The sequence below is a fragment of the Elephantulus edwardii genome, unplaced genomic scaffold (assembly GCF_000299155.1).
Source record: "Elephantulus edwardii isolate Elephantulus edwardi_28Jun2011 unplaced genomic scaffold, EleEdw1.0 scaffold00016, whole genome shotgun sequence".
Classification (NCBI taxonomy): Eukaryota; Metazoa; Chordata; class Mammalia; order Macroscelidea; family Macroscelididae; genus Elephantulus; species Elephantulus edwardii.
In genome coordinates, this window is record NW_006399766.1 from 22,128,109 (window position 1) to 22,146,941 (window position 18,833).

An 18,833-nucleotide genomic window follows, 5' to 3' on the forward strand; every position below is an offset into this window, starting at 1 on the left:
TGGCTGGCGGGACACGGCGAGCCCTACCGAGTGCGGGCAGCCACACGGTAGCGGGTGGCCAGGCGTCCCCACCCACCCATCCCCAGACCAGCAGAGTCCGCGCGCGCCCCTGAAGCGAGCTAGCACCTCCAGTAGAGAGATCGAACCCAAGCTCCCCTTCCACCCCAGCAGCCCTCTAACTCGCAGCACCTGCCTACCGGGGCCCGCGCTGGTCGCGCTGGGGATTCTGCTGGCTGGGACGAGCGGTCGACTCAGTGCGGGAGTGGGTAACTCCTCGTCTCCGGCCAGCTACCCAAGTTGAGCGAGCCAAGAGGAGAGAAGAGCGCGCTAGGATGTGGGTGTCACTGGGACGGAGAGTGAAACTGACCACGGAGGCTGCCACCTCCCACCCCTACCACAGGCCCCTCCCCCTGGGGCTGGTCGTTCTACGAGGCAAACGGGGCGCCAAGAGTGCCCACCTTCCCAACAGCCTACTCCAGATAGGGTTAGAGAGAGCCCTGAGAAGGTCCCTGAGGATTCAAAGTAAAAGGGAAACTGCTTAGAAATGTTTCTAGAGGCGCAGGATAGGGGAGGAGAGAGCGACCAGCGGAAGGAAAAGGATCCAGTCTCCTGGACACCTTCTCCAAGATGCCCCTTTCTGGGTGCGGGGCTCCCCGGAAGCCTGTGCTCTGATGGGAGCCTGAGGGCCCCGGGACTAGGTCCTCGGAGCCATTCATTAATCAGACCACTGGCTCCAATCTGGTCCTTGAGGTGGCAGCTACTCTCAAGAAGAAGAAAAAAAAACAACCCAACAAAAAACAAACCAACAACTCCGTTTTCCCCAGTCCCACCCAACCCCGCCTGCTCCTTAATTTAGTTCCGTTAATGGCATTAAACGAAGCGAAGAAATCATGTAGATGGATTAGTCCAACTGAAACCCAGGCGGTAACTCAATTACAAGAGCCTGCAGTGGCTTTCAAGACCAGGACAGTGGGCTGCCCCTGTCTCCAGCCAGGGTCTAAAGGTAGGTAACCCTCAGACTCAATTTGCAGTGTGGATCCTTGGGCTGGAAAGAAATTCCAGGACCTATTTGTCTTGCAAATTACATCTGGACGTGAATGACACAACGTGATTATCCAAGGCATGGCTGTTGTGGTGTCGTTATGTGCCATGGAGTCAACTACAGCTTATAGAGACCCTATGCACAATAGCTCTGAATCTTGCTCTATCCTGTGTCAAACTTGCTGTGTCTGACACACCTTACCCCCATTACCTCAGTCAATCCATCTCCTCCAGGGTCTTCCTCTCCTGCGCTGTCCCTCCACCCTTCCAAGCATGATGTCCTTCTCCAAGGACTGGTCCCTCCTGGCTACAAGCCCAGAGTATGTGAGACGGAGCTTCAAAATCCTTGCCTCTCAGGGGCAGCTTGCTTTCACTCTCTCCAGAACAGACCTGTTTGCTCTCTTGGCAGTCCAGGATATGTTCAAGGCTCTTTTCCAGCACCACAGCGCAAAGGCATCAGTTCTTCTTCTGGCATGCTTGGCCATTGTCCAGCAAGTAATGGTGAAGACCATGGCCTGGATCGTGCACACCTTAGTCTCTAAATTGACATCCTAGCTCTTCAGCAGTGTTGATAGGTCCCTGAAAACAGACTTTCCTAATGCAATTCATCTTTTGATTTCTTGATTAATGATGCCAAATGTATTAATTATGGAGCCAAGTAAGCTGAAATTGTGAACCATCTCAATTCTTCTCCATCTATCATGATGCTAACAATGTGATCAGTGGTGAGAATCTTTGTTTTCTTGATGTTGAGCTCCAGTCCATATTGCAAACTACAGTCCTTGACCCTCTGCAGTAGATGCTTCAGGCCCTCCTCAGTTTCAGCAAGTAAGGTTGTGCTTTCTGCATAACACAGATTGTTGACAAGTCTTCTTCCAATCCTGATGCCACATTCCTTCTCATAAAGTCCAGCTTCTCCAATGATCTGTTCTGCATACAGATTGAAAATGTGTTGAGACAGGACACATCCCTAATGCACTCTTTTTCTGATTTTGACCATGCCGTTTTCTGAACCATGCAGCCTCCTGGTCCAACCATAGGTTTCACATGAGCACAATCAGGTGTTCTGGGATTCCCATTCTTCTCAAGGTTAGCAAAAATTTGTTGTGGTCCACACAGTCAAATGCCATTGCGCAGTCAATGAAACACAGATAGACATTCCTCTGGTACTCTCTGCTTCCAGCCAAGATCCATCTGATATTGGTGATAATGTCTCTAGTGCCACAACCACTTCAACACCCATTTCTGGTAGTTCTCTGTTGATGTACTGTTCCAGTTGCTTTTGGATAATCTTCAGCAGGATTTTGCTTGCATGTGATATTAGTGATATCGTTCTATAATTTCCACACTCTGTTGGATCACCTTTTTTGAGAAAGAGAATAAATATGGATCTCTTTCAGTCAGTTGGCCAGGTGGTTTTCCTCCAGGTTTCCTGGCACAGCCTGGTGAGCACTTCTAGGTCTGATAATAATTAATATCAGGACTGAGGAAAGGAAGGCATGACTTTTCAAATGAGCAGAATTCAAAGTGATGGAGACTGGTGGCTGGACTGAGCTAAGAGGATGAGAGGGAGGGAGTAAAAAAAGAGGCCTCAGAGAGTTTACAGCCAATAATAATAGCTCCCATCGACTTAGCAGCTACCCTGTGTTGCAACTCACTTGAATTTGTTCTTCAGTTCTTTCAGCTTGAGAAATGCCAAGCACGTTCTTTCCTTTTTTTATTTTCTGACTCCAACTCTTTGTACATTTCAGTATATTACTTTACTTTGTCTTCCCAAGCTGCCCTTTAAAATCCTCTACTTATCTCTTTTTCCTCCGTTCATCTCTTTTATTTCAGCATTTCTTCCCTTTATTTTGCTTCTCCAAATTCAAGTGCACATTTCAGAGTTTCTTCTGACATCCATTTTGGTCTTTCTTTATCCTCTTTGTAATGACTTGTTTTCTTCATGGATAATATCTTTGATGTCATCCTACAGCTTATCTGGTGATTAATGTTCAATGCATCAAATCTATTTTGGAGATGGTTTTAAAATTCAAGTGGGATAGACTCAAGGTGGTATGTTGGTTCTTGTGGACTTATTTTTCTTCTCCTAAACTTTATTTTGAACAGATCTGTTCCACAAGCTGCCTGTTTTTTACAGCTGATACCAAGCTTCTCCAGTGATTCTTTCCACAAATGTAGTCAATCTGCTGCCTAAGCAGTCCATCAGGTGAAGCCTATATGTAAAGCCACCATTTGTGTTTTCCATAAAATGTATTTGCAATGAATAGACAACTGATTTTGCAAAATGCAATCATTCGGTCTCCAGGCTCATTTCTGTCACCAAGCCTGTAATTTCCAATTACCCTCTTCTTTGTTTCCAACTTTTGCATTACAGTCACCAATTAGTATCAATGCATCTTAGTTACATGTTTGATTGATTTCAGACTACAAAAATTGGTAGAAGTTCTCAATTTAGTGGTCGGTACGTATCATATACGGAATAATAGTTGTATTAACCTGTCTTCCTTCAAAGTGTATGGATAGTCGTATGACTGACTATCTCATGGACTGCAAAAAGGACAAACAGGTCTATCTTGAAGGAAGTACAACCAGGATGCTTCTGAGACGCAAGAAGGGGAAAACTCTGTCTCACATACTTTGGCATGTTCTTAGGAAGAGCATTCCTTGGACAAAGATGTCAGGCTGGGAAAGGTCAGAGAAAGAAAGGAAGACCTGCAACAAGATGGACTGGTTCAGTGACTGTAATAAGGGGCTCAAGCATATGAGAGATCATGAGAATGGCACAGGAGAGGGCAAGGTTCAGATCCTTTCTCATAAGATCATTACGGCTTGATTGGCACCTAACAACAACAACCTGTGCCAAACCATGTGCTAAATGCTTCGTACCATTCTCCTATTTCATCTTCACAACAGCCCAAGGAATTTACAAATGAGGAAACTATTGAGCTACAGAGAGGCTAAGTAACTTGCCCAGAGGTTGCACAGCTGGTCAGCAGGAGAGCCAGAATAAATAGAAATTTAAAACCCTAATGAGAGGAATCTAGATAGGAAATCAGGTAGTTAGTTGATCTTTACAATCAGGTCTCTTGTCTTTGAACCCATGACCTCTGCATATCCTTCCCAGCCTCTAGGAAGGAGCCCATTTTCACTGCATTTATCTTCCAATCCTAAATTCCGAAAACGCTTCTAACTCCCCTAACTGAACATTTATGTAACTAACTCGTTGCCAGTGAGTAGGAACCGACCTGCCTTATCTTACTGGCTTTGTCCACTTACTCTCAATAAGCAACAAGACATTCTAATAGGAAAACAGCCCTTCTCCTGGGACATACTAGGTATGGTGCTTGTGTCAACCCCCAGCACCTCAGCTTTCCTCTCTCCTTCAGATTTCTAGGAAAGTTCTCTGCACATATAAGCCCACCAGATGGTTTCTCACCCCGGCCCCCAAGCCTTATTGCCCATGGCACTTCCTGCAGGAATAACTTCCTGCTGGAAACCAAATACCACTCTTTTCCCTGAAGGATACTAACCGCGAACTTCTGACTAAAGCTCAGTTCATTAATATGGTGGCAGTAAATTTAGTTATCTGCTTTAGATGGTTGCAGTGGAGTCTGTCCATCTATTAACAGGTGGAAGGATTTGTCTGTCTTCATTGTAAACTTCTTGCAAAAGAAATAATGACAAAAGAGAGATAAGAGACAAGAAAAATACAGCGATGGGTCCATATGGAGGCAAATCAATGACATTGTGGGACTGTCAATGCCAGAGACTTATGACTATGGATATGCAAGTGCCAGAAAAGTAACCCCGTCTAAATGGAGGAGAACCACAGACAAGGACAATCTTCCCCTCTTCAAAACCCGAAGTGATGTTTCAAGATGAGCAGAACATTGTTGGGACCAGCTTTAAATGGAGTGTGTTCCAATGCCCAGCCCCCTACATGCTTGATCATGCAGAAGAGTGTGCTGGAATAGGTTGTGGCATCCGTGTGAGGATGGCCTTTTCCCTACAACCAAGACAGCCTCACTGGGTCACTGATCCATCTTCCCCACTCATTGGAGCAGAAGAGCTCTCACTCTTCAGCCTAGCGATTTGAACTATCTGTTCACTTCCTTTCTGTCTGCCCTGTCACTAGGGTAGAATGTGTCCCCTCTTGTCTCTGTCACTCCTATGGGAGAGATTGCCACAAACCAAATAAAGTATGGTATATGAAATACCATGGACTAGCAAATGAACAAACAAATCTATCATGGAAGACATACAGCCAGACTTGACTTCACTCGAAGTAAAGCTAGTGAGAAAGGTCAATGAAAGAGAGGAAGAGCTACAATGAGATGGACTGACATAGTGACTGCAACGGTGGGCTTTTAAACACAGCAGAGATTGTGAGGATAGCACAGAATCGGCAGTATTTTGTTCAATTGGAACCAACTCGTCCCTAACAACAGCACCTAGCAACAATAAAGCATGGAGTAAGGAGGTTATCTGTATGTCAGCAAGTAATGTGATCCTGGATTTAATTAATAATCAGAAACAAGATGTCTCTAGGCCACACTTCCAAAGAGAATTGGCCTCCAAGCAAAAAGCTCTCAGCCATTTAAACTTTGAGGTGAGATTCAAATATAAATGTTTCCAAAAGCTTTTCTTTTTGCATTCAAATACTTCAGTGTTTATCTCTTTCACAATTCAAGAGCTTTCCAGCAGAAAAGGTGAGGTGTGGTTGTTACTTTCCATCAGAAAAGGTGAGGTGTGGTCGTTATTGTTGTCACCTGGAACTGACTCATTGCTGACCCTTCAGAGGGTTCTCAGGCATAAATCCCCTGGGAGGAGATAGCCCATATTTCTCTTGAAGAGAAGCTGGTGAATTCAACCCATGTTCTTTTGGGTTGGTGGCACAACTTACCACTATGCCACCAGTGGGCCCTGTTGTTAAACTGTAACTGTTGTTGGTGTTGTTATGTACTGTCAAGTTGCCTGCGACTCATAGCGACCCTACGTATGACAGCCCTAAACTCTGCCCTATCCTGTGCCAACCTCACCGTCTCTGACACACCTGCCCCCATTATTACCCCAGTCACCGAATCAATCCATCTCATCGAGGGTCTTCCTCTCCTGCACTGTCCTTCCTCCCTCCCAAGCATGACGTCCCTCTCCAAGGACTGGTCCCTCCTTGCAACATGTCCAAAGTATGACAGATGAAACTTGAAAATCCTTGCCTCCAAGGAGCAGCCCGGTTTCACCCTCTCCAGGATGAACTTGTTTGTTTTCCTAGCAGTCCATGGTATGCTCAATACTCTTCTCCAACATCACAGCTCAAAGGCATCAATTCTCCTTCTATCATTCCTAGTCATTGTCCAGCTCTCCGATACATAGCAAGTGATTGCAAAGACTATGGCATGTATCAGGTGCACCATAGTCTCCAGACTGACATCCTTTCACTTCAGCACTTTAGAGAGGTCTCTAACCACAGACTTTCCCATGGCAATACGTCTTTTAATTTCCTGGCTGCTGGTGCCAAGAGTGTTGACTGTGGATCCAAGGAAACCAAAACTGTGAACAATCTCAATCTCTTCACCATCCATCATGATGCTGCCAATCAGCTTAGTGGTGAGAATCTTTGTTTTCTTGATATTGAGTCTCAGTGCATACTGAAGACTGCAGTCCCTGACCTTCCACAGCAAGTGCTTCAGGGCCTCTTCAGTTTCAGCAAGCAAGGTTGCATAACACAGATTGTTGATGATTCTTCCTCCAATCCTGATACCACATTTCTCCTCATAGAGCCCAGCCTCCTGGATAACCTGTTCTGCATAAAGATTGAAAAGGTATGGAGATAGGACACATCCCTGGCACACACCCTTCCCAATTTTGAACCATGCAGTGTTTCCTTGCTCCATTCTGATGACTGCCTCCTGATCCAAGTATAGGTTTTGCATTAGCACGATCAAGTGTTCTGGGATACCCATTCTCCTCAGAGTTAGCCACAGTTTGTTGAGATCCACACAGTCTAACGCCTTTGCATAATCAATGAAACAAAGATAGACATTCTTCTGGTACTCCTTGCTTTCAGCCAAGATCCATCTAACTGTAATTAGCTTGCTGAATTACAGCGACTAATAAGCTGATACAGCATTAGTAACTGGAATGTTGTTGTTAGGCTAAAAATCAAAATGGAGATTGAAGCTCAACTCAAAAATCCCATGTCATAATATTTTCCAAAACCGGAACTCAGAAAATCCTATGTCAGGACATTCCCTAAAACCAGAACTAAGAAAACCCTATGTCAGGACATCTTTCTGAAACCAGAACTCAGAAATCCTATGTCAGGACATTCCCCAGAACCAGTTTCCCAAGACCAGATACTTTATGCCCCAATGAACCACTGCAACGACCCCATATGAACCCCCTGAGCCCAATCCCCAGGGCTACTCCCCAAGCTGAGTAGCCTGGTGCACAATAGACTCAGCGAAATATTTCTACCTCAGCGTGGTTCTTGGCTTCGATCTGAAACCTTTCAGTTGTTAAGTGCCATTGAGTCCAGGACTCTTAGCAATGCTTTGAACAGAACTGAACCTTGTCTATCCTGTGTCATTATGTCTGACATACTTGAGCTCATTTTGCAGTCTTTATGTCTATCCATCTCCTTGAGGGTCTTCCTGTCTTTTGCTGACCCTCCACCTTTCCAAGTATAATATCCCTTTCCAAAACATAGCCCCTCCTCTATAACATGCCCAAAGGAGGAGAGACATAGGTTTGCCATCCCTGCCTCCAAGGAGCATTCTGCACTTTCTTCAAGACTTTTTCTTGTGGCAGTCCATGGGAAATATTCAGTCCTCTTCTCCAACCCCACAGCACAAAGGCATTGATTATTCTGTGATCCTTCTTCAGGTTGTCCAGGTCTCAGATGCCTAATAGCAAGTTTCTGAAAAGACTATGGCCTGAATCAGGTGCAGCTTGGTCTTGAAACTGAGTAAAAAAGTTCCCCTCAGTACTTTGGAGAGGTCCCTCAGAGCATATTTCCCCAATGCAATATGTCTCCTGATCCCTTAACTGCTTGTGGATTCAAGTAAAGTGAAAGCATTGACAATTTCTACCATTTCTCCGTCCATCATGATGTTGCCTGTAGGCCCGGTGGTGAGGACCTTTGTTTTCTTAATGTTGCAATGTAATCCATATTGAAGGCTGTAGTCTTTGATCTTCTGCAGCAAGTGCTCAAGTCCTCCTCACTTTGAGCAAGCAAGGTTCTGCCATCTGCTTAACACAGGTTGTGTTGAGGAGTCTTCCTCCAATCCTGATGCCACATTCTTCTTCATAAAGTCCAGCTTTTTGGATGATGTGTTCTGCATCTTGACTGAAGAGATCAAAAGAAAGGCTGCAGCCCTGATGCACACCTTTGTTTTTAAACCATCTAGTGTCCCATGTAGTGTTGTAGTGTTCAGACAATAGCTTCCTGGTCTAGGTGCAAGTTTCATGAAAGCACAATTAAATGTGTTGGGATTCCCATTCTTCTCATAGTTTGTTATGATCCATGCATTAAGTGTAATAGCCACCAGCAATTCCACCTACGCCTGCATGTGTGTGGTTATGCATTGCACCCATCCATTGGGAGAGGGGTGCTCAGGTCTTTCGTAGTCAAGTGGAAAATATCCTGAGGGCCTGGTCCTCTTAGCCATATCATCTCCCCAGTTTCTACTTCATGCCAGAATGCAAACGCTTCCATACACCAGACCCTCATCTTCCCAAATCTCTGAGCTACCTTTCTGGGAAGGATGCTCTGCTATCCCATTGTCTGCTGTAGTATAAATCTGTGGTGACACAGGCACAAACAACAGTTGCCTATGGACCCTTTTTTCCTTGGCAGTTCGGAACTGGCTGAGTGTTGACTCATTGTCATCAGGGACCACCAAAGTAGAAGTCTTAGTGACAAGACTACTTCTCACTGTTCTAAATGCATGTTTCATTTGTGGTAACGCTTTAAGGCAGAGAGCTGGTTCAAAAGGAGGCTGCCAGGCAAAAGCCACTTTTGACTGAGGAACTAGGCAGGACTCACCAAGGCCACTGGGTCAAGATCAGGGAGGGGCAGGCACTTGAACTTTAAAGTTCCCATCTGAGCAATGGAAACTTTGAGGTCACTTTGGGTTTTGGGGTTTGTTGTTTGTTTTTTTTTTAAAAAAAATCTTGGTTTGCATATTCAGACCCTTAGGCATTTCTCTATATCACAATTAAAGGGACATTCCTTATGAATCTCAGGCAGGCCAGGTAGGGTGAGGTAGGAGAGTCATAGAGGAAAATGAAGGAAAACCAAAACATGGTTTGTGAGAGCTAATCTCCAAAGATGGCCACTGTAGCAGTTTTAAAACATGGCCTACTCCTTGGATACTCCTCTCACTGAGAGGTGGGAAGAGTGCACTGTCCTCCCCCCTTGATCCTGGGTGAGCTTGTAACTGCTTCTACCTATAGCATTCACTGATTGCCATCAAGTCAGAGCAGACTCAAAGCTGACCCTCTAGCAGATTTTCAAAGGTTGTAAATTGCATGGGAGCAGCTTGCCCATAGGTAGCTCTGGTGGCCTAGTGGTGAGAAAATGTGCGGCCATCCCAAAGGCATGTGGTTTAAATCTCCCGTCTGCTCCATGTGGGGGAAGGTAGGATAACCTCCTTCCATGTGATTAATTGCCTCCGAAAATCCACTGGAGGGTCAGCTATGGGCCAATTCTGACTCAGTGGTACACAGACACAGGCTACCTCACCAGTTGTTCTTGAATCACCTCTAACTCACGACAGCCCCAGGTGTGCCAGAACAGAACTGTACTGCCTGTGGTTTCCAACATTGATGTTTCAGAAATAGATTGTGAAGCACCTCTGGGAGTTTTCAAACCATCAACCTTTCGGAGAACAGCTGGGAAGGTTAACCATTTGCATGACTTCTCTGCTAGGCTAGAATGGCCCATGAAGCTTTTGCCTGGTCCTTTTGGGACACCTGCTCTGGGAAAGCCAGCCACATGGAAGACTGCCATGTAGGCTCTCAGTGCTAGCTGAGCTCCCAGACTGCCAACGCTGACTTCTATTCAAAGAGGAAACCATCCTGGAGATCCACCCCAGTTAAGCCTTCAGATGACAGCAGTCCCATCAGACTAAGAGGTCTGAAATCTTATGAGACATCCCCACCTGAGAACTACTCAGTGGAGTCCTCTGATTTCTCACCCATGAAACTGTGAGCAAAAGTAAATGGTTGCCAAACAATAGACAGAGTTGTAACGTACTACACGCTCTTTAGAATGATCAACAATTCAAAAATCAAAAGGCAGCATTTGTCAAAGGAGAGAACGCAGAAGGCTAGAAGGGATAGGAAAGGATGAACAGAACTGGGCAACAGGGGTGCAGTGGGAAGGGTACCATTATGTTGCAGGGATTACAATTGGTGCCACAAAAGAAGCTGCATGTGAACAGTTGAATGGAAAATGAATTTCCTCTGTAAACTTTCACCCAAATCACAATAAGAAGGTTTTAAAAAAATTTTAATTGGTTTTCATATAATAATTAATTTACATTTTGTGGTTGTTTTTAGGTAACATGCCATGCAGCAAGACTGCCAAAATATCCATTAGTGATTTCTACCTCTGTATGCATATGGCTGGACACTTCACTTATCCAAAAGCAACATCTATTTCCCCTTCCCTTGAATCATATCTGCCCTCGTGACTTGTTTTTACCAAGAGAATGTAGCAAAGATGATGCAATGACCATTCCAGGTCACAATGTTATGAGATGTGGCAACTCCATTTGCTCCCTGGGAGAAGACAACACAAGCACCATGTGAGAGGCTGGAGACCACCATGTCATCAGGAACTCGAGCTGGCTACACAGCGAGGTCACATGAGTAAGGATCACGGAAGCCAGCCATTCAAGTTCTGAGGCTCCAGACTTCAGAGAGCAGAGGCCCTTCTGAGCCAAAGGCTTGTCAGCAACAGAACAGTTCCTCCTTCAGGGTTCTCTCTGTTACACCACCAAAAACAAGTAAAATAAGAATCCGAGAATAATTTCGGAACTAAGCCTTCTCTGTTCTTCAAGCCAGTCTACGAAAGACCATTAGGGATGTTGCTCGTGGTTGTTAGTCATTGTCATTGGATGGATTCTGACTTCTGGTGACCCAGCGTGTGCACAGCACAAGTGCTCCTTATGGTTTTCCAAGCTGTGCCTTTTTCAGGAGCAGATCATCAAGCCTGTCTTCCAAGGTCTGTCTTCCCTAGTTGTTGTTAAGTGTAAGATAAGGCAAAGGCACTGCTAGGTGGGTTCCAACTACCTTTCATCTAGTACTTAGTACTTGAGACCTTAACCGTTTTGTTTATGCTGCCCAGAACAGGTTTGTTTTGTTATTACTTAATTTTTTTTCTTTGTGAAGCAGGAGTGGCATCCATTTCCTAAACAATATGCTTCTGGAAACTCTATGGACTTTGATAAATGCTGATAGTTATAGAGATGTTTCAGGCCTTTTGTTCATAGGGTCGCTATGAGTCATGCTCGACTTGATGGCAATCATAACAACAACAGTGTGCTTAAGGGGAGATTGCCGAGAGATGCCAGTGCTATATCTGCAAAGAAGCTGCACTACGACCCCAAATGCATGCAGTTTGAATCCACCAGCTGCTCAAAGGGAGAAAGATGTATAATCTCCTTCTGTGAGATTAACTGCCTCTGAAAAACAGCCGGAGGGTCAGCTCTGGGTGGGTTCTGACTCAATGGTAAACAGAAAAGACACATGAGACTCTCTGTATTCCTTGAAATCTTGAGTTAAACATTTGGACCATTATTGCGGTGAAAACCATGAATTTAAGCTTGTTGAAGGAGTCAGCCTTGCCCCTAAGAGCAGCCATCTTGGGCAGCATAGGTTCCATGCCTAGAATCCATGGCCCCCCGCCACCTTCAGAATCCCATGACTAAGAGGAGTAGGGAATATTCATTGCTTCACAGCGTGTTCCATCAGAAACAGGGGACTTAGCTGTTGTCATGCCTAATCAATAACCCACAAAATACTAGAGCCTGGGTTAGTATCCAGTCTTCACACTTCTCTTGCCCACACCTTACCAACAATAAAAGCAGACAACCTTTCAGGTGGGCCAATTCTTTCTTGAAAGCATCTTGGATAACAACAGTAAGTTGTTAGCACACTTCCATTTACCTGCCTTTCGACAGCTCAGAGACTGTATGCTCTAAGTATCTGTAAGAGTGCAAGTGACAAAGACTGTGAGAGATCCTGCGATGACTAACTTCAGCATATCCAAGCCACAGTGAAACACACTGTGTGTCACGTCAAAGATGCACAGTAAACGTCAGCATTAGACGACCACTTATTTAACTCACAGGGATTGCTGCTCTGTACTAGAGACCTCTCTCAGACTGTGCCATTATATATGCAAAGCCACCCTCTAAATTAGTGACCATTATGATCTCCATTAAGAAACTTGGCCGACCTAGTGGTTAAAGGATTCAGCTACCAACCAAGAAAGGTCAATGGTGTGAACCCACTAGCCATGCCTGGCAGGGAGATGAGGCAGCCTGCGTGTGTGAAGATGACGTCCTTGGAAAGCCTACAGTCAGTGGGCTGGAATCAAGCTAGTGGTAATGGGATTTTACAAAGGAGTAAACAAGTTCAGAGAGGTGAAGCAATTTGCCTAAGCTTGCACAGCTGATAAGAAGTACACTGAGACTCAGGTAGATCCTTCCACCTCTAAAGTTCTTGCTCTTTCCACTGCATCATACTGCCTACTTTGCAAATGTCCGGCAACTAGGAGTTCCTGGGTGGTGCAGTTAACACATCAATCAGCTCGTAGGTAAAATGTTGGGTGGTTTGATCCCACAAAAAAGTGCCTTGGAAGAAAGGTCTGGTAAGGAACTTATAAAATATTAACCACGGAAAACCCTATGGGGCATAGTGGTTCAGTGACACGTATGGCATTGCCATGAGTTGGAATCTACTCCACAGCAATGGCGACTGGTTCTAAGGGACCAATTGGTATCCCCAAAGCATTTCCCAAAATAACGCCAAGTCTTAAAACAAGAATGGACACCTCAGGACTTGTAGGACGCCATCAGCTTTCTGTCAACTCCTGAAACTACAGATGGTAGCAGTGGATATATGTGTTCCAGACTCCTCTTTCCAGAACAGATGAGCTGCCCAGGTGTGAGGACCCCTAGCCAGGAGCTCCTTCCAGGTCAGCTTCCGGTACAGTACGGCCTCATCCCAGGGCACATCCTTCCTGGGGCTGTCCACAGCCAGTGAAGGCGAGAGAGGCATGGCGAGGTGTTCTGGATGAAAACAGATCAGACTCACACCCAAGCTTCCTGCCCGATTAACCGGAGCTTGGTTGGGCCTGCTTCCCAAATCAAGCTCTCCCTCAGCCAAATCCTGCCTCCTCTCCTTTCCCAGTTGTTGATCCTGGGTAATCATCTTCCATCCTAAACCCCAAATGCTTTCAACAGAGCCAACTGGTGATATCACTCTCAAATCCAGTCATTATTGCCCATGATTTGGAGAGAGAGAGAAAGAGAGAGAGAGATTGAGTCTGTAAAATAAGGATAGATAAGTAAGATATGTATAAATGTCCAAAGGGGGAAGGGAATAGAAAAAAGCAAACAGTGGAAAACACTAGGATAGCTGAGTTTAGGAGGTGGAAGGGGGTGGAGGAATAGGAAAGATTCGATGTGGACTTGAATAGATAGAGCAGTAGAGATTAACTATATAAAACACAATGTTTATGAATTATCATAAGAAACAAATGATTGTGTAAAACACAATGTACATGAATAAAACACAATGCATTTGAAAACAATGCAAACCAGTTTTAAAAAGAGTGGTTGCAACAATGTAATTAGGCATTTAGAAAGAAAAAGAGATTTTGAGAGTCTCCTCCTTTCTTCCTCTTGTGGCTTAATGGATACTGCTTGCACTGCCAACTCCCTTTGCCTCCAGACTCTACTGTCCTCTTGGGCAGTTCCCTGGAAGCTGCTTTGCAATGCCAGGGTTTGGCGCCTGGAGCTATTCCTGCCCACATAGCTGTTAATATTCAGGAAAGAAATTATCAAGAAATGACAGGCTGAGTTTGTCATGATGACCCGTGTCATCATTTGTGGTTTTTCTTCCCCCCTGTTTCTGTTTTTCTTAGTGAAACTGTGTTTGTAATCCAGCTGGGGTGCTCTTATCTGGCATGGAATAGACAGACATGTGCTTGTTATATGGGGGTGGTGGTGCTGTATTTGTACCATTGGCATACCTGGAACTACCTTACCATGGTTTCATCTAAGAAACTTCTATACTCATATGCCCATCTCTGTTTAATATTTCTGTGATTCTTCATTATTTCCAGTTCAGCTTACTGTATAACATTCTATTTTTCACCTTCACATCCATTGCCTGGCATCAGGATGTATAGTGACCATTTTCTGTTACTTTCCCCTCTTATTTCTCCTACCATATTTACATGAAGTTTCCCTCCTTGCTACTTCACCTGACGTACAAGGCCAAAATCTGCCAGTTTGGGGAGGCTTGCCTCAGCACTTTCAGATCAACCAGTATGGCCCATTTAAGGGTCTCTGCCTGCCACGGGGGAAATGCAGCATTTTGTAGCAGCATTTTGCTTTGCTGTCTGTGTGCACCAGAAGTATTGCTTTGGAAGCAAGACCAAAGAGCAGAAGAGAGGGAGAACTTAATATATGCCGCTTCATAAGCAAAGCAAAGCAAAGCAAAGCAAAGCAAAGCAAAGCAAAGCAAAGCAAAGCAAAGCAAAGCAAAACAAAGCAAAGCGAACAAACATAAAAAAACCCAACCCCTCATCATTGTTAAATTGATTCTGATTCATAGTGATCATATAGGGTAGACTAGAATTGTCCCTTACTGTAGCATTAGGAAAATCTCTTCAGAGTACTGAAGAGCAGCAATGTCAGTCTAGAGACTAAGGTGCGCCTGATCCAAGCCATGGTATTTGGAATTACTGGCTGGACAATGACGAAGGATGACAGAAGAAGAACTGATGCCTTTGAGTTGTGATGCTAGAGAAGAGTATTGAATAGACTGCTAGGGGAACAAACAAGTTCGTGCTGGAGAGGGTGAAATCAGGCTGCTCCTTGGAGGCAAGGATTCTGAAGCTTCATCTGACATACTTTGGGCATGTTGCAATCCTTACAGAGGGACATCATGGGTAGAGGGACAGCACAAGAGAGGAAGACCCTGGATGAGATGGATTGATTCAGTGAGTGGGCTAATAAGCGTAAGTGTGCTGGAGACAATGAAATTGGCTCAAGATAGAGCAGTGTTCAGATCTGTTGTACATAGGGTTGCTATGAGTCTGAGTCGACTCAACAGCACATAACAACAACAACAGTGGATTTCCAAGACTGCATTCTTTATGGAAACAGACTGCCTCACCTTTCTGCCACAAAACATGGTTTCTCTTTCTCTCTCCCCCTTCTCCTTCTCTCTCTCCCTCCCTCTCTCCCTCTCTCTCTCCCTCCCTCCCTCCCTCCCAGTCAAGATGGCATCTCCTCATAGCTGAACCGCCAGTGGGCTTCAGATGCTGTAAATTGCAGAGGAGGAGATTGCCCATCTTCCTCGGAGTTGCTGGTGGATTTGACCCTCCCAAGAAGCATGGCCTTTGGGTTAACAGTGCACCTCCCAATGGACTATCCTAGTTATCTCTTGTTGTTCATTGCTGTTGAGCCAGAACCGATTCATGGCTGGCCCTCCAGCGGATTTTCAGAGGCTGGAAATGACGTGGAAGGAGGCTGTCCATCTTCCTCTTGCAGTGGTATCCTGGAATCCTCAAATTTGAAGAGCCAGAGAGCATGCTCAAGTCACGTTTCTCTGTGCACTTCCACTTCCTGGCACCCTTTTGAGACTTCTCAGGACATCTGTGAGTTAGGGCTTCACCACTTCCTCCAGTGCTTCAAGTTTAAGTATTTCATGACACTTGGCTGACCTTCTCCTGACAATCTCCTAGTTCTTCATTCCACTAGCTCCTTCCACTTTGTAGGAACTGCATTTTTCATGTTAAAGCTGTTATTATTAGCGAGTTCTGGTGGCCTAGTGGCAAGAAGCTGCACTGCAATCCCAAAGGCACATGATTCAAATCCACCAGGTGCTCTGCTGGAGGAGGGGCAATCTCTTCCTGGGCCAGTCGGATCCAATTTGACGGTACACAACAACAAAACAAAACAAAACCAAAACAAGCTGCTATTATTGTAATTTGTTGTTTTTAAGTGCGGTGAGTCAGAACCAACTCAGAGCTGACCCTCCAATGGTTTCTCAGACAATGTAAATTGCAAGGGCCGAGACTGTTTGTCTCCCATGGAGTAGCTGGTGAAGTTAAGCTGTCTTTGGTTTGGCAACACAATCCCTGATTCACTCAGCCACCTGAACTCCTTCTTTGTTGTTGCTGTTGTTGTTGTTATGCACCATCAAGTCAACTACAACTCAGAGTGACCCTCTGAACAGCAGATCTGAACCTCGCCCGTGCTGTGCCATCCTCACCATCTCTGACACTTGAGCTCATCGTCACAATCACTTTCAATCTATCCTGTTGAAGGTCTTCTTCTCTTACATTGACCCTCCACCTTTCCAAGCATGATGTCCTTCACCAAGGACTGGCCCCTCTTGACAAGTTGCCCAAACTATGTGAGACAGAGCTTCACCAATGGTTCTTATTTTCCTGGTGGCCTACTGGGCAGGGAGTTGTGTTGCCAACCCAAAAGCTTGAATCCACCGGTGGCTTCATGGGAGAAAGATGGACAATCTCTCGTTGTACTGTTTATGGCCTCTGGGAACCTGCTGGAGAATAAGCTATGAGTAGGTTCCCACTTGACAGCAATGAGGGAGATACTCCTACCACACAGATTTCCACTCTTCAGTCCCAACCCTGTGTTCTTATAAAGTGAATTTCTGAGAAGGAATATACCTAAAGGCCTGTCACAGAGGGTTATTTTTTTCCCTTTTTAATTTTTTTTTCTGGCTGTGGACCATCGAAATCGGATCCGACTGGTACAGGAGGAGATTGCCCCTCATTCTCCAACAGAGCATCTGGTGGATTCGAACTGCATGCCTTCAGGATTATAGCACTGCTTCTTGATACTGGACTGCCAGAGCTCCCTTAAAATCCTTCTTTAGAAGCGATAAACAATTCTCATTAGACACAGGTCTAAGCTTGGTTTGTTTCCCATTCTCAACTGCAGTCTACCTGCCTCCACTTAGCCAAAGAGCTCTTGGAGAATAGTTGGAGGTGAGTGAGGTCCTGAGCACCATGCATGTCTCAGTAGAAAGAAAAAAAACCACTGTTGACAGGCTCTTTAGTGAGTACAGAACGAAGCCTAGATTCAGCACTAGAAAGATGCAGAACAAGGAGAAAACCAGGAGACCTAGCAAGGAGATGGAAAATCAAGCTCAAAGCTGTTTCTGAAAGGAAATGTATTATTTGTCAGTGGGTTTGGTTTTGAGGTTAGGTCTTTAGGAGACCAAGAAAGAATGAATTGAAGGAGTAGACTGAGTCAGTGTAAAAAGGGACCTTGTGAGGAGGCCAGGGAAAGGGGCAATGTCCCTCAAGGACCTAGTTCCCTGCTACTTGAGCGCCTACAGACATTCTAGGAGCTCTTGGAAACCCTTTCCACTGCACATTATCCCCAAGGAGCAAACAGCTAATGACTTTATAATAATTTATAATGGTACCAGCAATCAGGCAGAGGTTGACAAAAAAGCAAGGAATACCTAAAGAATAAACACAAACTACAACCTGAATGATGACAACAATCAAACAGAGGGACATAGGAGATTCAAGTTTAGTATTAAAATAGATTTTCCAGAGTCACAAATTGTGATGTCCCAAATAAACAGTTCTGTGTATAAAAAAAACCAAACCAACCATCACCCCAAAACCCACCCCAAATCATTTCATTAGGAAAACTCCACAGTGAGGAACCTCTCCAAAGTATTGAGGAGCAGTGATGTCTATTTGAGGATTAAGGTGCATCTACTTCAGACCATGGTCTTTTCAATCACTTGGTATATATTTGAGAGCTGGATAATGAATAAGGATGACTTGAAGAATTGATGCCTTTGAGTTTATGGTGTTGGAGAAGAGTACTGAATAACCCATGAACCACTCTCATTGTCTCTGACACACCTACCCTTATTACCTCAGTTATGTCAATCCATCTCATCCAGGGTCTTCTTCTCTTGCGCTGTCCCTCTACCCTTGCAAGCATAATATCAACCTCCAAAGACTAGTCCCTCCTGGCTACACACCCAAAGTATGTGCGACAGAGTCTCAAAAAATCAGAGCAGCTTGATTTCACCATCTCCACAAAAAGCCTATTAGTTCTCTTGGTGGTCCATACCGGTTCAAAACCCTCCTCCAGCACCACAATTCAAAGGCATCAATTCTTCTTCTGTCATCCTTGGTCATTGTCCAGGTCTCTGGTACATAGCAAGTAACAGTGAAGATTATGGCCTGGATCATGCACACCTTAGTTTCTAGACTGACATCCTTACTCTTTAGCACTCTCAAGAGGTTCCTGACAGCAGATTTTCCTAATGCTATTTGTCTTTTGATTTCCTGACTGCTGGTGCCAAGAGTGTTGATTGTTTAACTGAGCAAGCAGAAATTGTTAACAATCTTGAGCTCTTCTCCATCCATCATGATGCTGCCAATTGGCCCACTAATGAGTCTTTGTTTTTTAAATTATTCTTTTAATTGTGGTTTGTTTTTTTTAAAAAAAAAAGTTTACAGAAATGTGAGATTTTCACTCATT